This window comes from Anastrepha obliqua, chromosome 6 (assembly GCF_027943255.1).
Source record: "Anastrepha obliqua isolate idAnaObli1 chromosome 6, idAnaObli1_1.0, whole genome shotgun sequence".
Taxonomy (NCBI): Eukaryota; Metazoa; Arthropoda; class Insecta; order Diptera; family Tephritidae; genus Anastrepha; species Anastrepha obliqua.
In genome coordinates this window covers 15,488,965-15,506,753 of record NC_072897.1, presented here as the reverse complement: position 1 = coordinate 15,506,753, position 17,789 = coordinate 15,488,965, and the positions used below count along the sequence as shown (strand labels likewise).

At 37.9% G+C, this 17,789-nt stretch overlaps 1 pseudogene; it reads left to right on the top strand.

The window, feature by feature from the left end:
- The first annotated feature begins 6,205 nt into the window (after positions 1 to 6,205).
- On the top strand, positions 6,206 to 17,434 carry LOC129250161 (uncharacterized; annotated as a pseudogene).
- The last annotated feature ends 355 nt before the right edge of the window (positions 17,435 to 17,789 follow it).

Genomic DNA, 17,789 nt, shown 5'->3' with positions numbered 1-17,789 from the left:
ATTATAGTAGTTACTGTAATTGTATTGACATGAATTGGAGCACGACCTGTAGAAGATCATTATGTATTAGTTGGACAAATCTTAACAGTAGTTTACTTATTATACTATATTATTAATCCACTACTAATGCAACAATAGTTCTATCAATTGCAATTCTAGCAATTCTACCATTCTATCATCTTAGAAATTTTCGAGGAATTCAATTTTATCCTATTGATAAAATTCTATTTTGAATTATAGTAGTTACTGTAATTGTATTGACATGCATTGGAGCACGACCTGTAGAAGATCATTATGTGTTAGTTGGACAAATCTTAACAGTAGTTTACTTATTATACCATATTATTAATCCACTACTTAAATAACTAGTTAATGAGCTTGAACAAGCATATGTTTTCAAAAAATAATATAAGAACAAAAATTTCCTATTAACTTTACTAAAATCAATTACCAATATATAATATATTAATAAAAGATTAATCCCAATAAAAAATAATAAATAATTTAAAGAAAAAGGTAAAAAACACTTTCAAGCTAAATATATTAATTTATCATAATGAAATCGAGGTAAATACCACGAACTCAAATAAAAACAATTGAAATAAATAGTAATTTTAAGTAAAATATTTAATTAAATAAATCACAACCAAAAAAAAATTAAACAAAACAGAATACTCATAAATAAGATTCTAGCATATTCAGCTATAAAAATTAAAGCATATCCACCACTTCTATATTCAATATTAAACCCAGAAACTAATTCAGATTCATCTTCCCCAAAATCAAAAGATGTCCGACTAGTTTCAGCCAAACAGATACAAAATCAAATAAGGCTAACTGGAAATATAGTTACTACAAATCAAATATAATTCTGATAATAAAAGAAATCTAAAATATTATATCTCCCAATTAAAAAAAAACAAAAGATAATAAAATTAAAGCTATACTAACTTCATAAGAAATAGTCTGAGCAACAGCTCGCAACCCTCATAACAAAGCATAATTAGAAGTATATATAATATTATACATAGAAGACCAACTAGCAACTATAACTGCATATACCCCCAATCTAGTACAACACAAAAAAAAATAAAATTCCTAAATTAAAAAAAAATAATTTTACAAATAAAGGAATATATAATCAAACAATTAAAGAAATAAATGATGAAAAAATAGAAGAAAAATAAGAAGAAATATAATTTGATAAAAGAGGGTAAGTTTGTTCCTTAGTTAATAATTGATTTGCATCACAAAAAAGCTGAGGAGTTCCTATTAAACCAACCTTATTAGGACCCTTACGAATCTGAATACAACGTAATACCAGAGAATGTTAATGCAATGAGAAGGAGCAAATGTTAAAAGAGCTTTTTTCGAGTTCTAATTTATAGATTCATAATAAGGTCATTTCAAATTCAACTTTCCTGAAGAGGTCGGAATTGCAGATATTTACCACGCGAGTGACGCGAGTGGAGGGTTTCTATATTTACTTACCACGCTAGGCCAAGAATTCAGATATTTTCTGCGTTTACCATACTACTGAGGACGTTCATAAGATTTTTCGGCACACTACTAAGGAAATCGAAGCGAATAAATTTGCGATTAAGAAGACCGCGCGGTAGTTAGTTTGTGGTGCAGAAGCTAAAGTCGGCGGAGTTATTCGTTTTGTGTTTTTGCACGTATTTAATTCAGGTTCAAGTCCTGAAGTCATATTTTTTTTCGTGCACATTTTTTTTTTACAATTCAAACCAGGAAAGTTTGGTACAATTTTTGAGTTTATTTTAATTATATTAAAATTTCTTTAAAATACTGTTTTTTGTATTTTATAAATGGAAATTTCTTTTCGGTATAAAATAGTTCATACTGGATATGACCTGATTTTTATATAAATCAATCAAAACAGAAAATATGTACATATGTCTTTAATCTATTTCATCAAATCCAAATTATATTGATGAGAAAATATCATTCTAATATCCGTCCAGAAAGCCAAACGCGCATACACAGATGCATATGCATATAATTACGCATACAAACTTTCAACTAACGCAGAATAGGTATGTACATATAAAACTGCGAATCGAATAAATGAGTGATTTAGAAAAGATCATCAATAATTATAGATTAGCGCAATCGTGAAGGACGTGTCGTATATGCAGTACGTAGTCTCATGTTTGACTCAGGTTCAAATCCTGTGCACAGTTTTTTATTCGATATTTTTATTTCATTTTTTATATTTGGTTTAATTGAAATTGATTTAAAATAGTGTATTCAGGTTTTTCTAATACCAGTTATTTAGAAATTTATTTTCTATATAACATTATTCATTTGAATTGATTTATATGTAAAACAGCCATAAAGTCAATCATATGAATATGCATTCCTATATTTAATTTCTTCAGTCAAATCTGAACTACTTACATACACATATTGATGAGAAAATATTCTAATATCCATCCAGGAAGCCTAACGCGCATACTCACATATGTGTTTAAATATATGTACAAACTACCACTATTCTAACAAACCCAGAACACAAGCTTCTGCGCACACTTGACACATGGGATATGTATACCCTATGAGCAAAAAGAACCGGGAAGGTGATGTTGACTGTTTCCTTCGATTGCCAAGGCATAGTCCTCCATCGGGCCAGACAGTCAATAGAGAATATTATTTATTCGTTTTGAAACCTTAGAGAGATGCTGTGTGTTGCAAACCGCCGGAAATGTGAGCAAACAATTCTCAGATCTTGTATGATGATAACGCGCCATCGCACTGATCAAAGAGAATACAAATCGGCCTGCCGGGGGTGTTTGGAGGACTGGGTTAAACGTTGGCACATGTGTGTTGCTTCAGACGGGTCATATTTTGAAGAAGATAATATAAATTTGCCTTAAATTTAACTCTGTTTTGTTTAATTTAAACATTCCCGGTACTTTCTGATCATAAGGTACATACTTGCGGCTTTGCGGACAGCAATGTGTGATTCGCTGGAAGTCGCATTAACTCGCGACTGTCGCACAGTTAGAAGACATATTTACATACATATAAGGGTGCATACATACATACGGAGCCGCGGCCACTCGACATGACAAAAATTCAAGATTTATCAAATATTGGCAAATAATTCGACGCGAAATATTCCAATATTGACTATTTTCGAACGGTCGCGAAAATTGGCATATGGGCGGCTCGTTTTATGAATGAAATTGAAATATGAGCTCTAACTTATGAATGAACTTTTTGTTTTTCTTCTAAATTGTTCAGCGCAGTCGCTGATAGAATCATGGCCGCTGCGACTGCGTCTACGAATGTATTTTATTTTTGTAGTCGCTAGGCTTAGATTTTAGCTTTGGGCGACATGCGCATGTGAGGTATGTGTTTTTGTTGTGTTCTAGAACATTTTAGAATGTGCGGTGGCAAAGCGGCCATGGCGTTGCGCTTGCTGTTGCTTTTGCGTCTATCAAAGTACATATCGTGTTTTTGTAAGTACAATATTAGGAATATCGACTGGTGAAAGACAAAAGTGCACGGAAGCAAGAAGGGAGCGCTGTGCTCGCGCATATACATATGCTTGAATGTATGAACGTGCATGGATGTAGTAACATATGAATACAATTATTTTGTAGGAAGTTTAGAAGGCAAGTAGGTATACTCATATATGTATGTACATATATATGCTAGGACATAACATAGAGCAGAATTGTTTTTGCACTTGTTAGGAAGAAACTCGCTAGTGCGTATGTGTATTTGTCTTGTAAGAATGTGATGTGCTGTGACTTGTGTACATACATAAGTCAAGGTTATTTGGGCATACATGCATATGTACATATGTATGAAAGGAAGATGATGTTCTTGCGCTTGTGCATTATTGTTTTTCATATACAAATGTACATACCTACATATGTATGTAAATGCTGTCGAATACATAAACTATAAATTGGCATACAATATAAAATAAGTGTTGATTTATCTTAAACCGTTTTTTTTTTCTTAATGCAAATACCTCCTATTGACATGTACATACATATTATGTATGTATATTGTCATATACCATCATTTATGTACATATAGAGTATACGTTCATTTATGAATATATGTAATGAAAAACTTCTTGAATTACTTTCAGAACTTTATTAAAATTTATTCGCGTCGCGCGCATGCACAAAACCTTGGTTCACAACGCAGGCGCAGAAATAAACGCACTGCGTATTTATCCTCCCCATGTGACTCGGCATCAATTCTCGGCGCCAATTTTTTTTTTTTTTTTTAATGTGTTTTTTTTAATGTAATCGTAAAAAATTTTTAATAAATTTTATGTATCCGCTTATCATTTCAAAAGTAACAAAATGGTCAAAAAATAAGCAGTCGAAGAAATAAACGCACCGCCTATTTTTCCTCGCCACATGTTAGACTCGAGTTCAATTCCCGGTACAAACTTTTTTTTATAAATTTTATTTTTTAAAATCGTTTTTTTTTTTGTAATGTAATTGAAAAAAAAATTATGTAATAAATTTTACGTATTCGCTTATTATTTCAAAAAAATACGAAAATAGTAAAAATTTAATTAGTTTAATGTATTTATCCTCCCCACGTGACTCGCCATCAATTCTCGGTGCAAATTTTTTTTTTTTCGTTTTTAAATTTTTTTTTAATGTAATCGTAAAAAAATTTTTAATAAATTTTATGTATCCGCTTATCATTTCAAAAGTAACAAAATGGTCAAAAAATAAGCAGTCGAAGAACTAAACGCACCGCCTATTTTTCCTCGCCACATGTTAGACTCGAGTTCAATTCCCGGTGCAAACTTTTTTTTATAAATTTTATTTTTTAAAATCGTTTTTTTTTTTAATGTAATTGAAAAAAAAAAATTATGTAATAAATTTTACGTATTCGCTTATTATTTCAAAAATACGAAAATAGTACAAATTTAATTGGTTTAATGTCGAGGTGAGAAATGTGTCGTGTGTTGAGGTGAAAGATGTGTGGTGTTTCTAATTTTTGTGTGGGCAAAAGTCAGTGAGGTGTCTATAAACTCGGTGTGCTAAATGACCTTATTACAAATCTTTCAGATCTCAATTGTACTAAAAAAAGCTTACAGTAACATTTGCACCTTCTCATTGCATTAACATTCTCTGGTAATACTTTACATTCTAAAAGAGTCTGTTTGGTTATGCAGAAAGCAGCGCAGTCAGCGCAGTCAGCGCAACCAACATAAACGATGCACTTGCCCTCTCTCATGCACTCTAACACCTGTATGTACATATATACAAACTTTTGTAAATTGCTCTGCGCAGCAATCAAAGCAAGTATATATCTACGCCCAACTGCAGGGCAAAGTCAGTCGCAATTGTTAACGAAAATGCTCGTTGACTACACATTTTGGTCACCCCGACGTGATCGCGATTAATATAATCCTATTTAAATTCTCGTGGAATAAATCTATTGAAATAAATAAAACAAAAAATAGTTGAAATAAATAAAATAAAAAATAGTTGAAATAAATAAAATAAAAAATACAGTTGAAATAAATAAAGCAAAATACAGTTGAAACATATAAAAAAAATACAGTTGAAATAAATAAAGCAAAATACAGTTGAAGTACAGAAGCACACGTACATAACTAAAGTAGCATATGTACGAACTTAAAAAAAAAAAAAAAAAAAAAAAACAATAAAAACTCTATTTTCATACGGTATTCATACGGTAGTTTTATCTTCCAACGGTATATCCCGCTAACTTCAACCTGCTCATACCGCTAACTTCAAACGGTATATACTGCTAACTTCAACCCGCGCATAAAACTTTAATATTGGATATATAGTATATATATATTATTTTTCGTTAATACATTTTTAATATTTTGTATGATGGCAACAAACGAAGCTTCTCGGTTGTCACCTGAGGATATGGAGATTTTTACAAACGTAAGGCGCAATCAATTTATGCACAAGCGCAATCGATTGAACGGGCAATCGAAGGCGAAAAAATTAATCCATTCACCGAAGTAGATTTAAAGGTGCGGTTGGAGTGCCTCGAACATATTTCCAGCACGCTTAACTTGGCTCATGACAGCTTAGAGGAGCTCAATTTTGACGAATTTTGCGGAGCACTGCGTTCAAATTTTGAAGAGCTACTCCTTTTACTTCGGTGTCGTATACGGCGTGAGATTCATAAACGTCAATCTCAAATGCCATCCTGTTCAACCATGCGGCACGATCCGGTTTTGGAAGGGCAAACAGTTGTTTTGCAAAGTCGACCACGTTTGCCTGAGCTCAGACTGCCTACATTCAGTGGAGGATATACGGAATACACAGATTTCTTTTCCTTGTTTTCAACCGTTATAGACAAGGATCCGGACCTCACGGATGTCGAGAAGTTGCAACACCTATGTTCAAATCTGAAGGGTCCAGCTCTGGATGCAATTCGTTCGTTGGAGATGAGTGGCAACAACTACTCTGTGGCTCTAGATTTGCTTAACAAAAGATTCAATAATAAGCGTCTTATTTTTCAGGCATACATCACTGAGATTATGGGCATTAAAAAGGTGGACACTTCTTCAGCGGTGAAGCTTCGTGAATTATCCGACAAGGTAAATGCAAACCTGCGCGCCCTACGCACCATGGGGAATTCGGAGCAAATAGCGGGGTGTATAATCGTACACACTCTTCTGCAAAAAGTCGACAGTATCACGCAGGCAAATTGGGAGGAAGCTGCGCCGTTAGATCTCATACCCTCATGGGAGCAGTTTACAAGTTTCCTGGAGAAGCGTTGTCAAAGGCTGGAGAATGTAGAACATTCCATGGCAGCGTATACTCGTGGCTTTCAGGTGGGAAAAAATAGTAGAACTATTAACCATGGTAGAAAATCATTTATTGCTACTAACAATACAAACAATTCAACCAATGGCTGTGTTTTTTGCGACAACACAGACCATGCTGTATATTCATGCACCCCTTTTTTAAATTTATCTCCACAACTCCGTCTTAAGGAGGTCAAAAGGCTTGCTTTGTGTTTAAACTGCCTCAGAAAAGGCCATCAGCTTCGAACGTGCAATGCTGGTCTATGTCGTACGTGTGGATCCAAGCACCACAGTCTGCTACATATCGACTCCTCTTCTTCACTAATGTCGTCACAAGGTCCTGCATCTTCAGTGCAAGCATCCTCCCAATTAGCACCTCCAAACACCTCCAAGCTTGTTTCAACTTCAGTCACACACCACACCTTGGCTGCAATCTCACGAACAACGTCAATTGTCACATCTGCTCAGAATCTCAGTCCTGATGTTGTGCTTCTAGCCACTGCTGTCATCAACGTTAAGAACAGCGCAGGTACATGGGTACCATGTCGTGCACTGCTCGACTCAGGGTCGCAGTTGCATATTATTACGTGTCGTCTTGCTCATCAACTGCAGTTGCGAAAAACCAAGTCACCCACCTACGTATCGGGTCTTGGTAATGCAAACTTCGCCTCTGATGGTTTGACTGTCAATATTAATATTCAGTCTCAAAACTCAGAGTACTCTACCTGCATTACAGCGTTGGTTGCTCCTAACATAACGGACAATCAACCCTCTTTTACTTTGGATATTTCTCATTGGAAAATACCGTCGAACATTTGTTTAGCAGATCGAGGTTTTTTCAAGTCGCAACGAATAGACATGCTTATTGGAGCCAGCCTCTTCTATGATCTCTTATGCATTGGACAAATAAAGTTAGCTCACGGTCTACCGTGCCTACAGAAAACTAGGTTAGGATGGGTTGTAACAGGTGGTGAATCGCACCGGCAAAGGGGAGCGATATTGGCCGCACAGTCATCACTTGACATAGGTTACGAATCCAATGTTCAAATCGATCAACTAGTACGTAGATTTTGGGAGGTTGAAAGTTGCTGTGAATCTGTCGCCACATACTCCAAGGAAGAGTTCGACTGCGAGGCGCATTTTAAGGCCAATTATATGCGCTTGTCTACAGGGAACTATTCGGTCCGGCTACCAGCAAAATTTAATATTGATCTCTTGGGTGACTCCTATCAACAAGCGTTTCGTCGTTTTCTTAATCTAGAGCGAAAATTGGAGCGCCACCCACAGAGGAAGGCCCAATATGCAGCATTCATACGGGAGTATTTGAATCTAAAACATATGTCACTGGTTACTAAGAACAATCTGCGGTATTGCAAATACTTTCTGCCACATCACTGTGTTTTGAAGGAAGAGAGCACAAGTACAAAACTCCGCGTTGTATTTGATGGCTCTGCGGCTTCATCTTCTGGATATTCGTTGAACGACTTGCTTATGACAGGACCCACCATACAACCTAAGCTGTTCAACACATTGCTTCGGTTTAGAACCTTTCCAATTGCTTTGACGGGTGACATATGTAAGATGTATCGTTGTGTACGAGTCTCAGAGCCCGATAGTTATCTGCAGTGCATCTTGTGGCGTGACTCCCCACAGCAGCCGGTCACCGTCTTTAAACTTGACACAGTCACTTATGGTACAAGACCAGCTTCATTCCTCTCAATTCGTTCGATGCACCAGTTAGCCATTGATGAACAAACTGTCTACCCCATAGGCTCAAAAATATTAAAGCGCGATTTTTATGTCGATGATCTTATTACAGGCGGTGAGTCCATTCAAGAAGTCAAGGAAATTATGAGTCAAACTACAAAGCTGCTGGCAAAAGGAGGATTCAAGTTGAGAAAGTGGTGCTCCAATAATCCTGAATTGTTGCAGACGATACCACCTGATGATCGAGAAACACTACTTAAGTTCGACGATGGAAGCGATATAACTAAAACACTCGGTTTAACTTGGGATCCTGCATCAGATTGCCTATTGTTCGCGTTCTCACCAATGCAGCCTTCATCAAAACATTGCAAGCGGTCCATTTTGTCAACTATTGCTCGTTTTTATGACCCACTCGGTCTCATCGGCCCTATTATTTCGAAGGCCAAAATCTTTCTTCAACAAATCTGGAAAGAAAGGCTTGACTGGGATGAAAGTTTGCCTTCATCACTACATTCATCGTGGCTTAGTTTGTGTGCAGATTTTGGCCGCATACCGCAAATAAAGTTTCCCCGTTTGTCAATCCAGCAGAATGGCGCCTATGAAATTCATGGTTTTAGTGACGCCAGCATCGAAGCATACGGAGCTTGTCTTTACGTCGTGTCAGTCAGTCAAGGAAGAAACCAGGCGCAACTGCTATGTTCAAAATCTCGTGTAGCGCCCTTAAAAACTCTTACGGTTCCAAGGCTGGAGTTGTGCGGTGCCTCCCTGTTGGCGCAACTCATGCATGAAATAGCTCAAATGAAACTTTTCTCGTGTCGATATTATTGTTGGTCTGATTCGGCGGTGGTGTTATCCTGGATCCGTGACGAACCTTCAAGATTTCAAATCTTTACAGCTAATCGCATAGCCACTATACAGGAGTTGACTGCGGGTATGGAATGGCGCTACGTGCCTACGAATTTTAACCCAGCTGATATTTTATCCAGAGGTGCAACCTCTAACGACCTCATTAACTCATCTCTATGGCTGCATGGACCGGATTTTTTAGCTCAAGATAAAAACAATTGGCCAAAGCCTTGCAGTCAAGTCAGTCAACTCCCAGAAATGCGCAAAAGGGTGTTATTTGCGACATCTGAGTACGTCGACATAACACTCAGGTGTAAATTCATAAATTCATTTGAAAAATTACAGCATGTCTTTGGTTACATTTATAAGTTCCAAAATCGCTTGCGGCTTTCTGGATTGACTGTTGATTGCATACGCCGTGGCACAAAACTACTCCTGCGCACCATCCAAAGGCTTCACTTCAAAGAGGATCTCAAATTCCTTCAAGCCGGTCAAGGTGTGAAGGCATCTAGTTGCATTGCGTCGCTATCACCGTTCATCGATAGTTGTGGATTGCTTCGTGTGGGTGGACGACTGAAAAATTCAGCTCTCGACTTCGAGGCGCAGCATCCAGTCATACTGCCGAGGCGTCATCCTGTCACTCAGGCAATCATTATGCATTTTCATAGGCGCAATTTGCACGCGGGTCCTCGTTCCCTACTAGCATACATTCGGCTGCAGTATTGGCCTATTGGCGGACGAAAAACTGTTACGAACGTTGTCAGCAAATGCACTCTATGCTTTCGAGCTAAACCGCACTTAGCGGAACATATTATGGCTGATCTTCCGGAAGATAGGGTAAACTCATCTTATGCATTTATGGTCACAGGCGTCGATTATTGTGGACCATTCCATTATAAAAACGAAATACGCAACAAGCAACCCATAAAATGTTACATTTGCATATTCATATGTTTTGCCACGAAAGCTGTGCACTTGGAGCTCGTAGCAGACTTATCAACGAAGGCATTCTTAAATGCACTAAAGCGGTTCATCCTAACGCGTTGTCGCCCCACTCGTATATGGTCGGACAACGCAACCAACTTTGTTGGCGCTAAGAATGAGATGGCAGAATTAAAACGTTTATTCCTGAGCGATAATCATGTGCAAGCAGTTCATGAATTTTGTCTAGCCAATACCATAGAATGGCATTTCATTCCACCTCGCTCTCCACACTTTGGTGGGCTTTGGGAAGCGGCCGTTAAAACTGCGAAATATCATTTTCATCGCTCGGTGGGCTCGTCATTATTAAACTTCGATGAACTGCGCACACTTATTTGCCACATAGCGGCAATTATTAACTCAAGACCTTTGTTTCCACTTTCAGAGAATCCGGCTGATTTAGACGTTCTAACTCCAGCTCACTTCATTGGCACTGCTCCTATCTCTACTTACGTTGAACCAGATGTCACGAAGATTAACTTTAATCGCTTGGATCAATGGCAGCGCGTATCATACTACCAGCAGATATTTTGGGCACGTTGGCGTGAGGAGTACTTAACTACCTTGCAGCAGCGCTCAAAGTGGCGCACACAGAATTTCGAACTCTGCGTCAACGACATAGTTTTAGTAAAAGACGAAAATCTGCCTCCTCTCAAGTGGCCCCTAGCAAGAGTCACCGAACTAATATATGGATCAGATCGTGTGGCACGTGTCGCTGTACTAAAAACTGCAAATGGAGTCATCCGAAGAGCCATCCGAAAGCTATGCCCATTGCCAAGACAGGATGAGGTTGAAAGCCCGAGTCTTCCAACGGGGGGAGGATGTTTGGTTACGATGCACTTGCCCTCTCTCATGCACTCTAACACCTGTATGTACATATATACAAACTTTTGTAAATTGCTCTGCGCAGCAATCAAAGCAAGTATATATCCACGCCCAACTGCAGGGCAAAGTCAGTCGCAATTGGATCGTATACCACGTCGCGCAGATTAATTCGAGGCGCCGTGCCGTAATTTTCTATTTACCTTAACTTCGAATATATGTATATACATATGTATATAAAATAAATTATATTTTTTCGGAATAGCATGTTTTTCTTTTCGTTGAAAGAACAGTTAACGAAAATGCTCGTTGACTACACAGAGTCACATCTATTTATTTACTAAATTCTTAATAACAAATATTGAATAAAAAAATTAAATAATTAAATTTTAAATTTAATAAAATATTTTAGTATTTCCTCCTTAAAAGTAAAAATACCGCGAATCAAATTTACTCTTTTTCATTAAAACAATTCAATGGAAACAGCCTATTTCATTTTAAATAAGTTATTTCCCTTTAATGAATTATCAGGCAAAAAAAAAAGGGTTACATTGATATGGTAAATTATGTAATAACTTTACATTCATTATATTTAGTAGAATTAAACTATGTCTAAAAGTATCAAAAGCTTTTGTGCATCATACACCAAAATATAGCATTATCTCTAACATAATTAATTAATAACACATATAATTTTTTCAAATTTAGTAAATTCCTAAAAAGATAAGTTAATTAAGTTACTGGGTTCGTATCCCATTTATACAGGATTTAGTTTTCAATAATTCTGCCAAAATCATATATTTTTTTTAATAATAGTAGGAACATTAATTACAGTATCATCTAATTCTTGATTAAGTGCTTGAATAGGTTTAGAAATTAATTTATTATTTTTCATCCCCCTAATAAGAGATAATAATTTAATATCAATAGAAGCCTCTCTTAAGTATTTCTTAACTCAAGCAATAGGATCTGCTGTTTTATTATTCGCGAATATTATATTATAATATATCTCAATAATTTTCCCATGGTGGGTTGGTCGGTTAAAGTGGGGATTCTTCCAGAATCCAACTAGTGCTTCGGCACTATTTTGTTGCCACATCCTCATTACCAACTTGTTTAAGGGTTATAGTCAGTCTGTGCGGTTTAAGAACATTATTAGGTTGTTGACGTTTAAGCCAGGCAGTTGCTCGAGACTCTCGAACAGCGGTTTGCCCAGTGATAACATGCTGTCCTTCCATAGGGCAGGGCATTCACAGAGGAAATGGAAAATTGTCTCCTTTCTCTCCGGTTGTTTATAACTGTGACAGTATGTATTGTGAGGGATACTCTTTTTGGCTGCTTGTTCTCCGATAGACCAAAAGCCAGTTATGACTACCGTTAGTCTCCACGCGTCCCGTCGTTTCATGCGTATTAATGTCAACGATTGCTTGAGTTTGTAGGTAGGCCATAACGTTCTACTAATTTTGCATTTCGTCTGGTCTTTCCATCTACAATCCCCCAGGTTAAGATAACTTTATGCTTTACACTTAAGGTGGTGAGGCTACTCACCACTTTAGAGGCTGTTGTAGCCGTTAAAAGAGAAATCTGCGATTAGTAGCCTACAAGCTTCCCCAATTGCCAATATTTCTTCCTGGAAGACACTGCTGGTATTAAGGAGGCGCACAGATTTCTCAATTTTAATTCTGTGAGAATATATACCAGCTCCAACACCACAGTCCATTTTACTGCCATCTGTATAGACTGCAGTGTCGAAGTTGTTTAGAGAGAATCCCTTATTCCATTCTTCCTTAGATGCAAAGAGAGTGGCAAAGTTCCTATTGAGTGTTACCGTCGGGACGATGTTATCTGTCCTCACCGAGATTAACTGAGTTTGTCGCAATAATAGACTGGCATGACCATAAGTTTTTTTCTTTCCAGCGACCCGCTTCTTTTAACCTAAATGCTCTCATGGTTGCCGTTTTCTTAATATGTAGATCTATAGTGCATTGAGAGCCTCTCTAGGACATGATCCGATTTCACCGACCGTTATTGCACGGGTGATCTTTGTATTCTGCCGAGTAATTTGGTATTATACTCTCTCCCTAGAGCTTTCCACCAAACTACCGAGCCATACGATAAAATTTGTCGGATAACCGCCTTATACAGCCATAATGTAGGCTTAGGCTTCTTCCAGCCATACGTTTACAGGCATATAAAGCAATTTCTGCCTTCCTTACCGTTCTTCGACGTTTAATTTCCAGCTAAGTTTGGAGTGCTGAATTACCCTTAAGTACTTTGCGCTGGGTCATAGTGAGAGAGTTTGTCCGTTGGTATTTGGTAGGGTAAAAGTTGGTACATTATATCTGGTGGTGAAAAGCATAAGTTCTGTTTTACGCGGGTTTAAACCTGGGCAACAGCCTGTGGCCCAAGAGTTAAGCTCACCTAACGCCCTTTGGATGATCCCACTGATCGTATTAGGGCACAATCCTGACGCCATTAGTACCACATCATCATCGTACGCCACCGCTTTTACCCCACCTCTATTCAGATTTGTTAAGATTTTGCTAATAACGCATAAGCAGAGAAATGGAGGTAATACTCCCTCCTGTGGAGTGCCTCTGTGGACCTTCTTGGTTATGCCGCCTTGGTATGATGTTTTTTCTTTAGAGAACCCTCTATTTTTCGGATTACCTCGTGAAGTGCTGTCTCCGTAGATTTGCCTTTAGGGTAAGAGTGTTGTGCAGATGATATACCACAGCTCTCCAAAGAGCTTCTGAGATATACATCCAAAAGTCTTTCAAAGCTTTTTAACATGAAAGACGAAAGACTGATTGGCCTATAGTCCTTCACTGACTCATGTCCCCTCCTGTCTATATTTGGAATGAAAACGACCTTGCCTAGTTTCCAACTATCTGAAATATGGCCTAAATTTAAACACGCTTTAAAAATTTCCTCTACCCATGCTAGGATGCAGTCCAAGGTTTCCTGTAACATCTTTGGAAAGATCTCATCTGGCCCCGGAGGTTAAAAATGTGAAAATATTTAATTGCCCATGCAACATCCTCCTTTGTAATTGCTTCTTTTGCAAGATGCTGTGGATTATATTGGCTCCGGCTGATATTTCCTCTCCCACTATCGTGGACACTGCACCCCGGAAAATGCGTGTTCAGCATAAGTTCTAAGGATTCTTTTGTCATGGCAATCGAAGTATAATCAGGTCTCTTGTCCCAAGAAGCCATTGAATGACCTTTGGATAGGACATGGCTGAGCATAGTAGAATCCCTGGTGGATTCGATTGGTGAACAAAATTCACTCCAGCTCTCTTTCTTGGCGGCCTTAATTGCCTTCTTGTATTTTCTCCGACTCTCTCTGTACAATTCCCAATTTTCTGTCGAGTAGCTGAGGTTAAACATTGATCTAGATTTTTCCCTCAGTTTTGAGAGCTCACTGCTTCACCAAGGAGAATGGGATTTTTTCGTAAATTTTATGGGGCAGGACGTTTTGTTAGTCCTACTAAATGCCTTCTCCAGTGTTGTGACCCTACTCCCAAGGTTTTCGGTCAGAGTACTTTGGTGGATGGGAATCTCTCCTATCCTTTTATTAACTACGTTTCTGAACCTTAGTCGATTTCTATATGGTAAGGGCGGATCAACATTAAGAACCAGATCGTAGAAGATCCAGCTGTGATCCGAAAAAGACCTTTTGTTGGAGACCCTCCAATTGTCTAACCTTACTAAGCTGTTTTCAGACAATAGGGTAACATCGATCCCCTCCTCCCATCCCCTGAAGTACTCCGTACTGGGAAAGGTGAAAGTGGGAGTGTTCCCCTGTTACATACCAACAAGTTAGTGTTAATTATAAAATCATAAAGAGACTCACTTCGGTCGTGTGTTTCGGAGCTTCCCCATAAGGCATGCCTCACATTGACATCGAGAAGCAGGGTTTTGCTTGAGTTTTCCTGCACAAGCTTACGGGTCTCCTCAGGCGGTGCTGGTCTATCATGTGCCATGTATATAGAGAAAAGTGTCATTCTGACTCCGTCAGTGGCTACCACATCAACAGCCGTCACATACTGTGAACTATACAATGGAATTAAAAATGTGTTTAAATGTTTTTTAGGTACAACACATTTTCTGGGATTACCTTCTCTCCGTTTGCAGTAGATATTGTAGTTTTTTCCAGAGTACCCCTTCACCTCGGTGCTCTACACCCAGGGTTCCTGAAATGATGCGATGTCCACCTCTTCCTCCACCAGGAGAACGGTTTAGTCTGTGAATGCTGAAGATTAATTTGGACAGCCCTTAAACCCATGTTTATTGGTTTCCTATTTCGAACTCGGTGTCATCTAGCTGCATGGCAGGCAGCAGTTCGTTGGCACCATCAACCTCATCCTGGAAGAGGACTTCTGGGTACGCAGAACGGAAAATCTTCAGCTGGGTCTTCCGAATGCCGAACCGAAGTTTATTTCCCTTTTTCTCCAGTGGTCCTAGACTATTTTCTGTACTTAGAAGGAGGAAAGATGTGCTGGGCTTTTACGGAGCCTCCGCTTTGATGATCGACCAGTCAGTCATCAGCACCGAGCGATTATGAGCCTCAAGGTAGGGGATCAGTTGATTAGCTTCAAACTCCATCTTTGGTACACAGATGCGAGCCCTCGGCCTTCGTGGAATCTCACTAGCCCGAATTAGCTTGCGTTTCAAACCTTCACAGCTGTTGTAGATTTTACCAATCACATTTGTCAGAAAATACAGTGAGAATTGGTAACCGGATTTTATGACATGGTAACCGCGGACTACCACCACCGAATCGAAACCTGGTGTTTGACCCTCCGGGCTCACCATGACATGGTCGACGACTATGCAAGACAACCGTGCCTCTATCTCTAACCACTTGTGAAGCACTGGTTTTTCGCGGTTAGAGGTTTCATCCACCAATGCCGTGCCACCTCACGAAATCGCTTGGTAGGCAACTCTACCCTGATCCGAAATCTTGTGCTTCTTCGTTACCTTCCCAGCCTCGTCGTGCGAACGGTTTGGAATGCCAAGAGCTCATTCTCTGAGGGTGACGCAGTCATCCTCAGTTCGTCATTGCTCGTACGTCATGTCCATTTGTCCGACTGTTGGTTAAGTTTGTGAGCTGCGCATGTCGCCATGCGCGGTGACCAAAGAGGATAAAGGGGAACTATCCGGTCGACCATGGCAGCGCCCCATACCATGGCAAGGCCACCGTTACAACCAGAGGCGGCCTGATATCAGGAGGACTCCGTTCGAAGACAGCCTCGTTTAGTCCCCCGGCTGCCAAGCCCACCCAATAGGCACGGGTTGAGGGAGTTTTTTAACGAAGTTTACCTCTTCCACCTGTGTGGTTCGCGTGCCGTCTATAATATAATTATTTATTCCTCTCTACTATTAAAAAGAGGAGCTTCGCCTTTTCATTTTTGATTTACTAATGTTATAGAAGGTTTATCATGAATAAATGCTTTACCATTCGGAATTCAGAGAGAACGTAGGTTCGAATCTCGGAGAAAGATCAAAATAAAAAAGACGTTTTTTCTAACAGCGGTCGCCCCTCGGCAGGCAATGGCAAACCTCCGAGTGTATTTCTGCCATGAAAAAGCTCCTCATAAGAAATATTTGCCGTTGTAGGTCCCTCCATTTGTGGATCAACATCAAGACGCACACCACAAATAGGAGGAAGAGCTCGGCCAAATACCCAGAAAGGGTGTACGCGCCAATTATATATATGTATGTATATATATATTAATAACATGACAAAAAATTGCGCCAGTTATATTAATTTTATATATTAGAATTCAACAAATACTTTTGTTTTTTCAGTAATGATTCTTTCAACAATTGTTGGATCAATAAGAGGATTAAATCAAACATCTTTACGTAAACTTATAGCATTTTCATCAATTAATCATCTAGGATGAAAACTAGCTGCAATAAAAGCTAGTGAATCAATATGAACAGTTTTTTTTTTGTTTTTATACATTTTCATCATTTAGTTTAACATTTATTTTAAATAATTTTAAAATGTACCTGTCACTTTAACCAACTATTCAATTCAAAAATCTTTAAATTTATATTATTTCTAAATTTTATTATCTTTAGGTGGACTTCCACTATTCATTGGAGTTTTACCAAAATAATTGGTCATTCAACTATTAGTCTTAAATAATCAATATACTCTTATAACAATTATAACAATTATAACTGTAATAACTTTAATTACATAATTTTTTATTTAAGTTAATGTTTTGCTGCTTTTATATTAAACTATAATGAAAATAATTGAACAAATTATATACATGTATTTCTATATAAACACTAAATAAATACAACAATATAATACAAATACAACTCCTCCCTACCTTCATTTAAATATAATCAAAATAATTATAAATTTAATTACTATAAATTTGAAAGATTAGTACTCACAATAAAACTAAAGGCTTTAAGTTAAATAAACTAATAACCTCCAAAGCTATAAATATAAATTAAATCATATTTACTTCTTTAGAATTGCAGTCTAATGTTATTATTGACCAAAGCCAAAAATTTCGTTAAATCTACTTATTTAGTAAATTTGTTTTGATTAAAAAGAATTTATTCATATAAATAGATTTACAATCTATCGCCTAATCTTCAGC